The sequence below is a fragment of the Myxine glutinosa genome, chromosome 9 (genome assembly GCF_964187855.1).
Source record: "Myxine glutinosa chromosome 9, kmMyxGlut1.1, whole genome shotgun sequence".
NCBI classification, from domain to species: Eukaryota; Metazoa; Chordata; class Myxini; order Myxiniformes; family Myxinidae; genus Myxine; species Myxine glutinosa.
In genome coordinates this window covers 2593644-2609168 of record NC_136269.1, presented here as the reverse complement: position 1 = coordinate 2609168, position 15525 = coordinate 2593644, and positions in this window count along the sequence as shown.

Sequence of the window (15525 nt, the reverse complement as noted above, 5' to 3'; positions counted from 1 at the left end):
CGGTAAAAATCGATGGCATGTTAAGTTAGCATGGTCTATGTCTTCATGTAGGTTTGAGCATTTTCTGTAACCAGGAACCCATTTGAGTGAAGTTATCCTGTTCTTATATATGCAGTGAGGGGTGGTATAGTTGACATAGGCATTAGGTAGGAAAGTGTAATTTGTACGTGCCCTCTCTGTGAATTGCTACGTATCCTCTCTGTGAATTGGTACGTGTCCTCTCTGTGAATTGGTACGTGCCCTCTCTGTGAATTGGTACGTGCCCTCTCTGTGAATTGGTACGTGCCCTCTCTGTGAATTGGTACGTGCCCTCTCTGTGAATTGGTACGTGCCCTCTCTGTGAATTGGTACGTGACCTCTCTGTGAATTCGTACGTGTCCTCTCTGTGAATTCGTACGTGTCCTCTCTGTGAATTGGTACATATCCTCTCTGTGAATTTGTACGTGCCCTATATGTGCATTTGTACGTGCCCTATATGTGCATTTGTGCGTGCCTCTCCTCTCCTCTCTCTCTCTCTCTCTCTCTCTCTCTCTCTCTCTCTCTCTGCCCTCCATGCTCTCTTCCTTTGCACTGCTTGAGGCTCCTTCGCTTCTCTGCCCGTGTCACAGTTGTGGGCTGGTCTGTGCTGCTCATTCCAGAGACCTGCTCACCTTGGAGCTGGAGCTTGGAGCTGTTTACGAACCATTACGAACTTGGAGCCGTTTTGATCCCTTTGAAATACATTGGATGCTCACACCCCACACCCCTCTGTGAGTGAATGGTTGTGTGCTCGTGGAGCCATAGGCCAATTATTTTGTATTAAGTGCTTTTCATTTTATTGTATTGTTAAATTAAGTGTATTTATTTACTTCCATATTCTTTCTTGCCCATCAATCTATCATCTCCGGATTCTCCAATCGTGTTTGGTGATTTCCTTTCACTAAACTGCTGTATGATGTCACATATCTCCTGATTACCGCCATTATTCTTCCTGTGCAAACTGTTTTGGCCTGGTCTTGTTAATCCCTGGGGGAGATAGAATTTGTTAAACGTTCGCTTTAAGAGACCGGCACAATTTGGATTTTTGACCCGGGGAAATCACTCTAATCGTTCGAGCGTGATTCCCTTTAATTCGGCCATTTTAAAATCACCGCTCCAGCACAGAGGGTCTACGTTAGCAGACCAGTCAATGCAACAGTATTTTGTAAAAACGTTTTATCTGAGCGGGCCTGTGAAAACAGGACCATGGTCAGCCAACTCCTTCACTGCTTTAGTTTGGCTATTTTCGTCATTCACCTCACACTCATCAGACTCAGTTTTCTGAAATTTGGAGACATAAACCACCATTATCATACAAGGCAACACCACCTTCACTATTAATGCACGGATCTCTACTAGCTGCCACATTAGTGTGCCGTCCTACCATGGTTTCAACACTTGCAGCCACAATATCACCACTTTTTTCTTTTTTTTTGGTATACGGAGTCAACTATAGAACACAGTACAGATCAACTCTATCAGATCAGACTCAACTCTCGAACACAGGAAGAGCTAGAACACAGTACAGATCAGGACACAACATAACAAATGGAACAGCAGAAAGAAAAGGAAGGAAATGCCAGCAGCAGGGCCAACAAAGAAAACATCCGGACAGACAAACAAGGAATGCGGGTCACGATGAGGGCTCGGGGAGAACGTTAGGGGTGGACAAGATGGATAGAGAAGCAAAATTAGGGGGAGCATGGGGGTAGTTTAATGGGTGTAGAAGAGATCATGGTTTTGGATGGGGGATGATCTGAGAAAGTTGATCAGTTAAAGACATTTGATTTGCCATTATAAATCACTATCAAATTGTGCTATACGGGTGCCTACGACTAATGGCAAGGGGCCTTCTGACATTACGAAATAATCCATCATAACAGAGCTATCAGATGTTACCAACTTATCTGGCAATTTGTGCCTATCTGTGTACAGGTATCTGTTATGTACAGGTATGTTTTAAGTAGACTAAATGAATGGGTGTCTTGAATTACATAAATTTTATCATTCGCAGTATTTTTGTTAACAGAAAGACGTGTCACATTGTCACATTGGGTAGATGTCACATTGGTGTCACATTGGGTAGATCGCAAGGGAGGTCCTTCGTGCTCACTGTTGATGAGGATTCCACATGTGGATGTTCGCAATCAATTTTTTTCCCGACATCAGCAGATTTAACATTCACACTCTGAGCACAATCATCGGAGAGGATTTCAAGTTTTTCAACAGATGGGCCACTCTCATTGATAGTCGTAACAAGTGGGACAGCCATTGTGTGAGATGAATGACTGTCCATAATATCGCATGAAAACACATTGAATTTGTTCCTGGTCAGTATCGCCGTATCGGATCGATTCCAAGTAAGCTTTGCAACATGGAAGCAGTGCTGAGTGGAATTACATCACTTCTGTGTTTTTATCCACGTGATAGTACTGTTGTTCCTGTGAACACAATTATCAGGAATTGTTTTTCCTTTTCCTTGAATAAATAAGGGCAAAAGCATCCAAAACACTTGATGGATTATTAAAATTTCCAGAATTGGAAGACTACGAATCATTAGTCGTGTTGGTAACAGGAATTTATACTTTTGTGGTGATAGAAAAAAAACAAAAAGAAGAAGAGGCATATATTGTTTTGGTTTAGGTTATGCTCCTCGTAACTCTAGATATCCTTTGGGCAGTTGAGCGTTTAAGATGACCAACATCACCATATTCAAAACCTTATTAATTGATTTTTTTTTTTTTTTTTTGTATACAGAATCGAGGCTCGTGAAAGAGCTAACATTTATTTCACAAACAAATCTAACAAACAAACAAAATATATAAAAAGGGCACGGAAGACAAGATGGGGAGAGAAGGGGAAGCACACAAACACAACATTTGAGAGCAGGGAGATGTGTGGGAGGGACAGGGTTTGGGGGGAGGAGGCGTGGGAAGGGGGAGAGGTGGGAGAAGTATAAAACACAAGGACACCAAGGACTTCGAGGACAGAAGTTGGTATTTCAAAAAAATGGATTTGGGGTGAAATTAGCGGGGGTAGAAAAGATCAAGATAAGAGATGGTGGTGAACAGCTGTTTTAAAGACCTGCAGGGTGGACAGGGATTGAAGAGAGTGAGGGAGTTTGTTCCAGAGGCAGGATAAAAGAGGAATGAAGGAATGAAGATGAGCAGAGAGTCTTGATTTTAGCAGTTTAACCATAAGAGGGTTGCAGGCAGATCTTGTGCGACCTGTAGGAATATTTAGGGGACAGAGCCCAGAGAGAGCTGGGGGGGCAAGGCCAGAGAGGAGTCGGTAGAAGACGGAAAGACAACCAACCTGCCTGCGGTGAGTGAGTGAAAGGCCCTTGGAGTTAGCTTCATCGCAGGAGATTCCAATGATTCTGAACGCTTTGGTTTCAACAGCGTGAAGACGAGCTAGGTGTGACGCAGGAGCACCAGCCCAGAGGGGAGAGTAGTATTCCATTGAGCTGCGGATGAAAGCCTTGTATGTGGTGAGGAGCTCAGGTGTGCCAAGGAAGGACTTCGCACGATGGAGGATGCCCAGTCGGCGACTGGCTTTGGAGGCCAGATTTGAAATGTGGTTTTCCCAGGAAAGATCATGGCAGATAGTGAGACCCAAAAGCTTGAGAGACAGAACTTCTTGGAGAGGATGATTCAGAAAGTGGATGGGAGGGTTGTCCAGTTGGTCTTTTCGGAGAGACATAGTAAGAGTGTGAGATTTGTCAGGATTGAAAGACATGTTCCACTTGTTTGCCCAGTCTGTGATTTTGTCCAGGTCTGCAGAGAGTGAGGAGGCTGCAGACTGTCGATCTGAGGGATGAGGAATGGAGCGACAGAGAGTAGAGTCATCAGCAAAGAGATAGAGTGGATTTTCAAGAGAGTCAGAGAGATCATTGATGAAGACCAGAAAAAGCACAGGGCCAAGAACACTGCCTTGGGGAACTCCAGCCTGAACAGGAAGAGGAGATCAGAGAAACCCATTCAGGGCCACACGTTGACTATGACTAGAGAGGAAGTCCGCCAGCCATGCGTGGAGATTTCCATGGATACCAAAGGAGGAGAGTTTGGTGAGCAGAGCGGGGTGCCAGACCGTATCGAAGGCAGGTGGATGCCGAAGAAGGGACAGAGGGACACAGACATGGGAGGAATGACATAAGACTAGACAATATGGGAAAAAGGGGATAAAATTATCATGAAAAGAGGGGGTAAAACAACAATACCACAACACGAATCAGATGTGAACAGTATGCACACAGCCACCATGACATCACTTCCTAAACGAACTCATCACAAGTGGAAGGGGTGGGGAAAAAGGTGGAGAGATGGAAAGGGGGAGAGAATGAGAGAGAAAGAATCTTTGGTTGCAGAAATTTTTTGGAAAAAAAATCGCAGCCCTCAGGCACACGATGGCATCACGTGACATCGTTCTGGTACATTGTGGATGTCAAGATTCAGAGGACTTAAGTGTTCCCAAAAGGCATCGGTGGAAAACCAGAAAGATCGTGCCCTGACAAATGATATGGATAAAGTAAGTGTACAGGATCGATTCATGACATTGATTTGTATTTGGCAGTCATTTGTCATATACAAAGCGTTTCTGTGCTTTTGGTTCATTCACCCAAAGTTCGCTCGGCTACTGGATCCAAACTGGTGTCCTTCATCAGAACTCATCTTAAAGAAAAGATAAGACTCGTGCTAAATTAAAGTGATGCTCCTTAGACCTCACCCAGGAAGTCTCCAAGCCACAGCAACTGCCAATAGGTTAATGAAGGCAGATATTATTCATCGAGGCTCCTTTGCACTACAAAACCAATTAGGGAACGTAACAGTCATCATGCTCAGCACTGCATTACTAAGCAGCTTGCAATTAAATGCACCGAAGTTGTAATTTGAAAAGCATTTTGGTTTCGTTCTCATAATTGTTAATCTCTTTTCTATTTTCAAGGGGGCGACAGAATCTATACACATAATAATAATATTGCTATGAATGAATGAACTAAACATGTGATAGAAATCCCACTTGCAAAAATAGAATCTTAGCAAAAGGGATATTCTACATATTGGTCATGCAGGTGTGAGTAATGTGCCGCCAAGATGTACGACAAGATGAGGATTTGTGAAGGCAAAATTGAAAGGTGAATTTGCAGTGTTAGTACAAAAACCACACGTAATAACAAGAAAACAACGAGGGCACCTCAAGTTTTGTCCAGCACTCGATATTCTCCAGTCTGTGCTTGATACATATCGGATAATGTCGCCCTTTTCCGCCGATTTATACCTCAATTTCCATATCATTTGCTGAAGTGATCTTTGTGCATCATTCATTATTCTCACTCATCTCATCACTGCAAAGGCAAAGTGTCTTCATATTAAGTAGTGACAGCTATAGGTTAGGCCTGCATGAGTGGCCCTGGAGGAATCATAAGCCATGTCCATAGCTCGGTGAGTAGTATGATTTTGTTGTTTCTGGCTCACAGCACCCCAACGATGGTTCAACATGGTTCAATGTGGTTCAACATGGTCCACTATGGTCCAACATGGTTCATTTTTCTATTTTCCAAAATTTCCAAATTTTCCAAAAAAAAATATATTTAATTTTCAATTTTTTCAATTTTCAATTTTTTCAATTATTTCGTAAATTTTTAATTTAAAGAATATTAACATATTTAAAAATATGGCTGCGTTAACATATGATACTTTCAACAGTACTAATATTGTTTTTGACGAACCCAAATATTATAATTCTAACGGTATTATATATCACCGGATACAAATTAAATATAAATACTCAACTAGTAATATTTCAAAACGATATCTTGAAACACCCTCAGTGTTTTGTTGGGGTATTAAAGAAAATATAACTACCATGTCTGATGGTTCAAAAAGAGTCGATTCATTTTCATTTCCGTTGGTAATGCACGATGTCCATAAACCTGTCTCAAAAGAAGAAGCGAATGCTATTGCTATGTTTGAAGAAATTCTTGAAACAGTAAAGGTTCATTTATAAAAAATTGATGTTATTGAGAAACTGAAAAAGGAAAAAGGTAAATTTAAAGCATTTGTTAATGCATTGGATATATCTTGGCGGAACGTGATGGAGAAATTATTGTTGAAAATCACCCACCGGCGATGTATCCAAAATTGTTAACCAAATTTGAGAAATATAGAGATCCTACCATTCCTCCTGAAATCACAACTTTCTACAACAGTAATGTCACCGAAGATGGTGATGACACTGATTCATGTCGTATGGATCCTATTGAGAATAATTTGTTAAATACAAAGTGTCAAGTTGTCTGTGCCATATAGGTTTCCAATATTTTTATTGGATGTAATGGACCCTCAATTCAACTAAAGGTAAATGATGTAATTGTTCAGCAAATATTTGAATGCTGTAATAAATTAATGATTAACGTCAAAAATATTAAACCCATTGAAAATAACACAGCGATGTGTATGTTGACAAATCAAGATTCCGATAATTTTTCAATTTTCAATTATTTTGAGAAATGTATAATTTGTGAATTATATATTTTAGTTTTTTTATTTTATTGCCAAATTGTTTTTATTTAATTATATATATATATTTTTTTTATTAAGCTCAAATTCTGTAAGGTCTATATAGCTGCCTGGCATGCCTCTCCTTTTTTCCCCCTATTCACCTTTAACTCCTCGTATTCCTTGGATCCCTCTAGGTCCAGTAGCTCCTCGTCTACCTTGAAATCCCATCCTACCCTGATCACCTTTCTCACCTTTTATAGTAAAAACCTTTTGAATTATTTTTCCTTCTGCTCCTGTTTCACCTTTAACTCCTTGTATTCCTTGATCGCCTTTATCACGTTAAACTCCCGGTACTCCTTGGTTGCCTTTAACTCCCGGTACCATGAGTCTTTTCTCCCATTCCTCCTTAACCTTCTCCCATTCCTCCTTCACCTTCTCCCATTCCTCCTTCACCTTCTCCCATTCCTCCTTCACCTTTTTCTCACTCTCCTCCCTCTCCCTCTCTTCCTTCTCCTTTTTCTCCCTTTCCTCCCTCACCTTTTTCTCCTTTTCCTCCTTCTCCTTTTCCTCCTTCTCCTTTTTCTCCCTCTCTTCCTCATCCCTTTCTACCCTTAAAGCATCTCCCCAAAGAATAGTATGCATACATTCATCTGGATTTTGAGCTATTCTTGTATTTATAATTATTTTTCTCATAATAGGATACCAATAGGATTTGTTGACAATTTCTAAAAGAGTTTTATATTTCATAACTTTGAGAAGTTGATTTTTATTTAATATTTTAATCAAGTCTCCATTTGTGGGTTTAGCAATATCTGTATAAGGCCACTTCTTAATTACAAAATTTCCCTGTTTATGTTCCAATTCATAAGGAATTAAAAATTTTACCCCCTTTTCTTGTAAGTATCCTTGAATACAAAAATTATAATTCTCTTGAAGCCTTTTCCTGCCATTTTAATATAAAGTGTTCATGTTTTTGAAATATATATGAGATTAATAATATGGCAGGTAATGTCACCCCATCTTCCCACTACCAAATCGGTTGAAATTCCTCAGCATTGTATATTTATCTGATTTTCTTCCTTCTTTGTCATGCAAACCATCGCTTTGCTATCATATTTTTTTTTTATTCTCGAAATCGTGTATTTGTTGTTTACAAATTGTGCTTCCACATATCTCCTTATCCCCATCAAGCGGATAATAGTATTCTTTATGAGACCGATTAAAATCATATAGGACTTCTAAGTTTTTTGAAAAAGACCAATTATACCCTAAATCAAATATATCACACCCCCATTTATCTATTCGCATATTAACTATATATCCTTCTTCATAAAATTCAATTGTAAGTTGATGGATAAATTTAATAAGAAAAGGTGTATGGTCTGGAAAACCAGGTGTTGTGGCTGTAAATTCTACTTGTTTAACAAAACGTGCTGTAGAATATTTTGCTAAATCACCGAATCTAACTAAGTCATTGTTATCTGTGGGGCTTGGATAATTGATTAATTTATAACGATTCTTCATATTCATATTTTTTGTGATATTATATTTTTGTCATTCAGCCTGTGCCTTTGTATTATAATTTGATAAATCAATATCCAACTCTCGGGATAATCCAAAGATCGAACCATCTTTTCCAACATGTCATTTTAAAATGAGATTTAAAATAATATCATTATTTTTTATTTTTTATTACTGAAACGAGGCTCGTGAAAGAGCTGACATTTATTTCACAAACAAATCAACCAGACAAACAAAATATATAAAAAGAGGGAGCGGAAGGCAAGATGGGGAGAGAAGGGGAAGCACACAAACACAACATTTGAGAGCAGGGAGATGTGTGGGAGGGAGAGGGCTTGGGTGGAGGAGGCGTGGGAAGGCGGGGGAGGGGGGGAGAAGTATAAAACACAACGACACCAAGGACCTCCAGGACAGAAGTTGGTATTTCAAAAAAGTGGATTTGGGGTGAAATTAGCGGGGGTAGAAAAGATCAAGGTTTGGGATGGGGGAAGATAAGAGATGGTAGTAAACAGCTGTTTTAAAGACCTGGAGGGTGGAGTGGGATTGAACAGAGTAAGGGAGTATGTTCCAGAGGTGGGAGAAAAGAGGAATGAAGGAGTGAAGGTGAGCAGAGAGTCTTGATTTTGGCAGTTTAACCATAAGAGGGTTGCAGGCAGATCTTGTGCGACCTGTGGGAATATTTGGGGGACAGAGCCCAGAGAGAGCTGGGGGGGGGGGGGGCAAGGCCAGAGAGGAGTCGGTAGAAGATGGAAAGACCACAAACCTGCCTACGGTGAGTGAGTGAAAGGCCCTTGGAGTTAGCTTCATCGCGGGAGATTCCAATGATTCTGAACGCTTTAGTTTCAACAGTTTGGCTAGGTGTGAGGCAGGAGTACCAGCCCAGAGGGGAGAGCAGTATTCCATTGAGCTGTGGATGAAAGCCTTGTATGTGGTGAGGAGCTCAAGTGTGCCAAGGAAGGACTTCGCATGACGGAGGATGCCCAGTTGGCGACCGGCTTTGGAGGCCAGATTTGAAATGTGGTTTTCCCAGGAAAGATCATGGCAGATAGTGAGACCCAAAAGCTTGAGTGACAGAACTTTTTGGAGAGGATTATTCAGAAAGTGGATGGGAGGGTTGTCCAGTCGATCTTTTTGGAGAGACATCGTAAGAGTGTGAGATTTGTCAGGATTTAAAGACATGTTCCACTTGTTTGCCCAGTCTGATTTTGTCCAGGTCTGCAGAGAGTGAGGAGGCTGCAGACTGCCGATCTGAGGGATGAGGAATGGAGCGACAGAGAGTAGAGTCATCAGAAAAGGGATAGAGAGGATTTTCAAGAGAGTCAGAGAGATCATTGATGAAGACCAGAAAAAGCACAGGGCCCAGAACACTGCCTTGGGGAACTCCAGCCTGAACAGGAAGAGGAGATTAGAGAAACCCATTCAGGGCCACACGTTGACTACGACTAGCGAGGAAGTCCGCCAGCCATGCGTGGAGATTTCCATGGATACCAAAGGAGGACAGTTTGGTGAGCAGAGCGGGATGCCAGACCGTATCGAAGGCACGTGATATGTCAAGGGAGACAGCTCTAATTTCCTGTTTGGCATTGAGGACCTCCATCCATTGTTGAGAAAGCAGAAGCAGCATGTCCAGAGTAGAGTGACCAGGTCTGAAACCAAATTGATGATCAGAGATCAAGCCATTGGAGAAGAGGAAAGATTTCATATCTGAAGCAATGATGGATTCCATGACTTTGCTGATAATTGGGAGAAGGCTGATTGGTCTGTAGTTGCTAGGATCTGTTTTTGCACCTTTTTTGTGCAAAGCGGTGATGTTGGCTGATTTCCAAGCAGGTGGCAGATGACCTTGATCAAAAGAGAGGGTGAAGAGAACAGAGAGAGGGAGTGAAAGAGCGGAAGAACAGGATTTTAGGACCCGTGGGCTGATGCCGTCAGGTCCAGTTGCAGAATCAGAGTCGAGGGTTGACAGAAACTTTTCCACCTTGTCAGGAGGAAAGGACACAGAGTCCAGGAGCAGCTGGGTACGACTGGGTACGGTGGGTACAGAGAGGGATGGGTTTAGGACACAAGATTTAGAGGAAAACACAGAGTTGAGGCATTCAGCTTTTTCACGTGCGGAGTCAGCCATGTAGCTGTTTGAGGTGAGGGAGGGGATGGAGCGGGAACAAACACCAGAAACAGATTTGACCAGACGCCACCAGGATTTGGAAGAGGGAGACAGATAAGAGAGTTCGGTCCTGAGAACGGAGAGATATTGTTTCCTGGCTCTCCTAAGGGTGGACACACAGTTTCGGGCTTTGTGAAAGGAAATGAGATTTCCTTCCATTGGATTTGCTTTCCAGGAGACTAAAGCAAGTTGTTTCTGGGCAACAGCCTCACCACAAGATTCCGTGTAATTTACATTATTGTCGAGTTGAAATAATACATATAAACATAATTGACCACAACATTTGGAATTAATGTCTTGAACTTGAAATGTTTGATAAACACCATTCTGTAAGAAGGTAATTATTACTTCCAGAGGCAGTGGAAGGCCATAACTATCGAAATAAAAAAATTTCCGACGATTATGAATGCAAACCCAATGAGACCCATTCCCATTATTATCTTTTAAATTCATAATAATATTCTTTGTAGTTTCAGACAGCTTTGTTAATTCATCTCTCATACAAATAATTACATTATCAATTTTTACTTTATTCCAATATTTTGCAAGTTCTATATTTGATGTTGTATTCTTTCCAAATTGTTTAAACCATTTATCCATTTATTTATTTAAACAAAGATATAATTCATTACCCCTTTTAGTTAGTTTTACACCTACCTGTGCGATAGAAGAAAGCATATCTCCAACTAACAATCTCGCATTATCAGGTAGGCTTTCAAGCTTTTCAGCAAAATCTAAAATTACACCACTTCCACTAATTTGTTTCTCCAACTCCTTATTATGTCTTTCCAATTATTTTTGAGCTTTTAGTTGTGCCTTCCTTTCGTTAGCAGTTTTTACCGCTGCTGAAATACCACCCGTCAAAGCCCCGCCACACTTAAACCGGCAAATAAAGGAATTAGAAATGGAATAAATCCTCCTCTTGTCTCCTTTATTGAATATTTCTTCAACATAGGTTTAGATATTTTAAATGAAAGTGAACCAGCATCATTCAAGGTTTTCACCTGCTCTCTTGTGAGCAAAACATCAATTCTTATATCTCCTTTTCTCTGAATTGTTTTAACGTCAATCATACAAGGCTTTTGATTTTGAATTCAAGATGTTAATTTATCACGATTGATGTGATTAACATATACATCAGTTGATACTTTACTCATTTTATTTATTATGAGAAAAAAATCTATGTGATATGAGTCATAACACCATTATCTGTATTAATCTGCAATTCTGTTTCTTCCAAAAGCAAACAATATACATCAACTTCTTCACTCTCCCCTCTTTCAATGTATAGAGAAGTGTCCACTCCATTAGACTTTATAGTTTCCTTTTGAGAACTCAGGTCAATTGCGAAGAGTGTATAAAGTTTTTGAAACGCAGTCATATCCAAAATGGGCTCTTGATTACCGTTGCTTTCACACACCTTTTGGTAAGACGTGTAGGCTTCCGCATAATCATTATTCCCCCAATCAATTTCCAATCTATCTCGCAGGTAAAATGTGCCATCAAGAGAAACCCGAAGTTGTTTCACCTTAGCATTATCACTCAGCGCATTATTCTTTTCAGTACCTTCATCTCCATCTGGTTTCTTAAAAATGATCCATAGGTATCGTGGCTTTCCTTGAAGAACACCCAAATTCCAAGTGTAGGCAGTGTGTTCCAGTTTAACGTGTTGATGCCTTCTTTTAAGGTATGATACATTTAGCGGTTTCTTTAAGTTAAGTCTTCTATTCAACATCTCTTCCATTTTAAGATTAGGAGTATATTCACTAATATACCAACACAAATCATTAATAACAAATTTATTATTAGCACCAAACGCATTAGTAGTCCAAAAAAACAATCTATTTACATTATCATTCCTTTGTAGTTGAAATCGAATTTTAAGTCCATACAAAACTTTATCATAATCACAAAATCCAAATATACCCTTTAGGGGAATTGCTACGGTAAAACTATTCTCTGCTTTTGTATCATCGTTATACAATTCCTTTCTTTGCTTATAACCGGGGTCTGCGGTTGTTCCCATTGACATATCAGGAATAAAACCTTCAACAGATCCCTTACCCATTCTATCACTAAACGAATATAGTGTAAATTTCATCATTTCAGATGTAACAGAGACATAATCAACTGCTTCAACCTCTTGTGTTCCAATATACAAACAGACACTATCAAACATTTTCCAGAAGAAATCATTTACGAGTGTAGCATCAGTATTATTCGCAGCCTTAGTGAATTTAAATTTACACAACAAGACACTATCAGCGAGATTCAAGTAAGTTTGTTGATTATTTATTTCAAAACTTTTTGTTCCGTTTGAATTCCAGTCTGTTCCTGTTACAGCATTTACCTTGTAATAATCTTCCTTTTTAGTAGAGTTTGAAATGATAATTGTATCATCCAAATCAGAGATACTATAAATGGCTTCCATACTTTTTTATTTGGCAATATAAATATTTAAAACTTTTGAAACCCCAACCCAATTTTTTTTTCTCGTTCTTGTGGAGATAGTTGAGTTTTACCATTCTTAATTTCTTTCATTGCTTGTAATTTATGAGACTCCTTTTGAGCGTCTTTTATACTCTTCATAGCACCTGCTACATTTCCCACGGCAGAAGCGGTTGAACCAATTAGGTCTTATGTTTAAGGATAGTTGAACCAATACCCATTAGAGTATCAATTATCCCATCTCCTTTATTTCTAAATTGATGTTCTACACCCCGTTGTCTCTTAGGTTTATAGTATTCTCTACCAAGAAACATACCTTCGCCCTTATAGTATGGTGAAAGGTACATGCCTTCCCTATTCACATTCCCATCCCCTGTAATTATTTTATATTTTCCCAACTCGTGTTTTCTCACAATAACCATTGTTTATTTATTAGAAAAAATAAAATTGACGGTTATTTATTTATTGAAAAACTTCACATAGGTGAATTCTGATGGATATAATTACATCATTGAAAGAAATCATACAATTATCTTGATTGGTTATCCTAAAATTTACTCTATAAATGGTTTTTCCTGACAGGTAAATAGACAAGATTTTTTGGTTTCATATTGAATTTATAACCAATCGGGGTTGAGTATGTGCTGAATGAAAATATTGTATTTGTTCTTATTCCATCATCATAAGCGCCATCAATCAAATCACAATGAATTAATACCGAATTTATACCGGATATTTGAATGACATTATCACTGTAAAACGTCCCGTTAGTTTCAATCTTTTTTGAAGAGAACCCAATAGCTCTCTGAATTAATTTTCAATTGTGAAATCAACTTTATAATTATTTTTTAGTCTAATAGTTGATTTCGAAGTATGTTTTTGAATATCTATTTCAATATTTTTGGGTTCATCACCTTGTTCTTTCATTAGGCGAGAAATTTCAGAAGATATTTGAGAAATCTCATAAGCTCCGGGTGAAACTGTAATAGTTTTATATCCACTTCCTGGATTATAACTAAACTTGTTGTTTTTCTCTGTGACATTAAACAAGGTATGATAAGTTTCCAAAGACAATAAAGATGCTTCATATTCTTTTGTGGGGTCAAGTTGTAGTGGGTATGGAAATGAAGCCGTGTCATCACTCGTTGTGAAATTAAAACTTATGTCTGTGTTTCTCATTTTATATATGTGATAAAATATCTTTGTATTGACATTTATTAATTATTTTCTTATTCATCAACTGATCTAAAATGGCTGTGGCTTCATTAAAACAATTGTTGTTTCCAGCATCCTTACTACCTAACAGCAATAATGGCCTTTTAACTAATTGTGATGGGTCATTTGGAAGAAAACTAACACCCGAACCAAGCTTACTTCCTTCCGCTTCCGGTCCGGTCTGGAGAGGACGCTGGCGTTACTTGTCCGCTGCTTCTCCGACTGGGCCATTGCACATAGTTTGCTTTTCTGGTGGTCGTGGAGGATTTTTTGACCGTTGGGTCTGCCCTCTGCTCGGTCCCGGCTCTGCTCCTGGCTTCGCCTGCCCGGCTCCTCCACTGTTTCCTCAGGCCCGCTCCTGTTGTTTGTGGCGGTTGTTTGCGGCGGTGGCTGTTTGCAGCTGCGGTCTTGGTTTGCTTGATTAGCGGCTGCGGTTGTTTGCGGCGGTGGCTGTTTGCCGCTGTGGTCTTGATTAGTGGCTGCGGTCGTTTGCCGCTGCGTTTGCCGCTTTGCCTCCTCGCCCTTGGCCTCGTACTCGTCCCTTCGCTCCTGCCTGGCATGGCTCTGAGGTACTCCGCCGCAAGGCTTCTTCTGCTCAATACTCACATCATGCATCTCTGCAATCAAATACCACGGACTCCTGCGACGACCCAGACACATTCATAGAGGCTCTGGTCGTAAGTTTGTTTACTTACAAACAGGTCACTCCATTCCCGGACTCTGGTCGGCTCAGCGCACTCCCACTCATCGTCCCAGCGCAGCTGGTCACAGCAACGCACACGATCGCACCTCCTGTCTGCAAACCCTGGCTAAATCACCTGAGTTCATCCCCACCGTACAAAACAACATCAAGCTCACCCTGTTCAATACCAGGTCCCTCAACAACAAAAGCCTCATCCTGAACGATGACATTCTGGATAATAAACTGGACTTTCTCTGTCTCACTGAAACCTGGCAACAACCTCTGGACTACTTCTCACTCAACCTCACTACACCCAATGGATATTCTTACATCAATAAACCATGCTCGGAGGGCCGAGGTGGTGGAATTGCCGTAATTCACCGACAAGACATCAAGACCAGCCTCATCTCCATCTCATCTGCTCCATCATTTGAACACCTGGCTTTTAAACTCTCTGGTCACACACAGTCAGTCATGGCTGTCGTCTACCACCCTCCCAAACCACACCCATCATTCCTGTCTGACTTCTCCTACTTTCTGTCCCAGCTCTGTTCCCTCTCCCCCTCAATCCTCCTCCTCGGTGATTTCAATATCCACATGGACTCCACAATAACCACTGACTTCACTGATTTACTCACCTGCTTTAACCTCACTCAACATGTCAACTTTCCTACCCATAACCATGGTCACATTCTCGACCTTGTCTGCTCTACTGGACTAATTTTGCACCATCTCTCTGGCTCCGACCTCACCCTCTCTGACCACTTAGCCATCACTATGACCATCAACATCCCCACCCCAGCACCAAGGCATTATCACACTATCAACTTCCGTAAGCTAAACGCTCTTTCACCCACCTCATTCTCATCCACCCTCTCTGAAAAAATGTCCACTTCTCCCTTCGTTGACCTCCACACCCCTTCTGACCTCACTGACTACTACAACCACACTCTCTCCTTCTGCCTCGACCAGCTTGC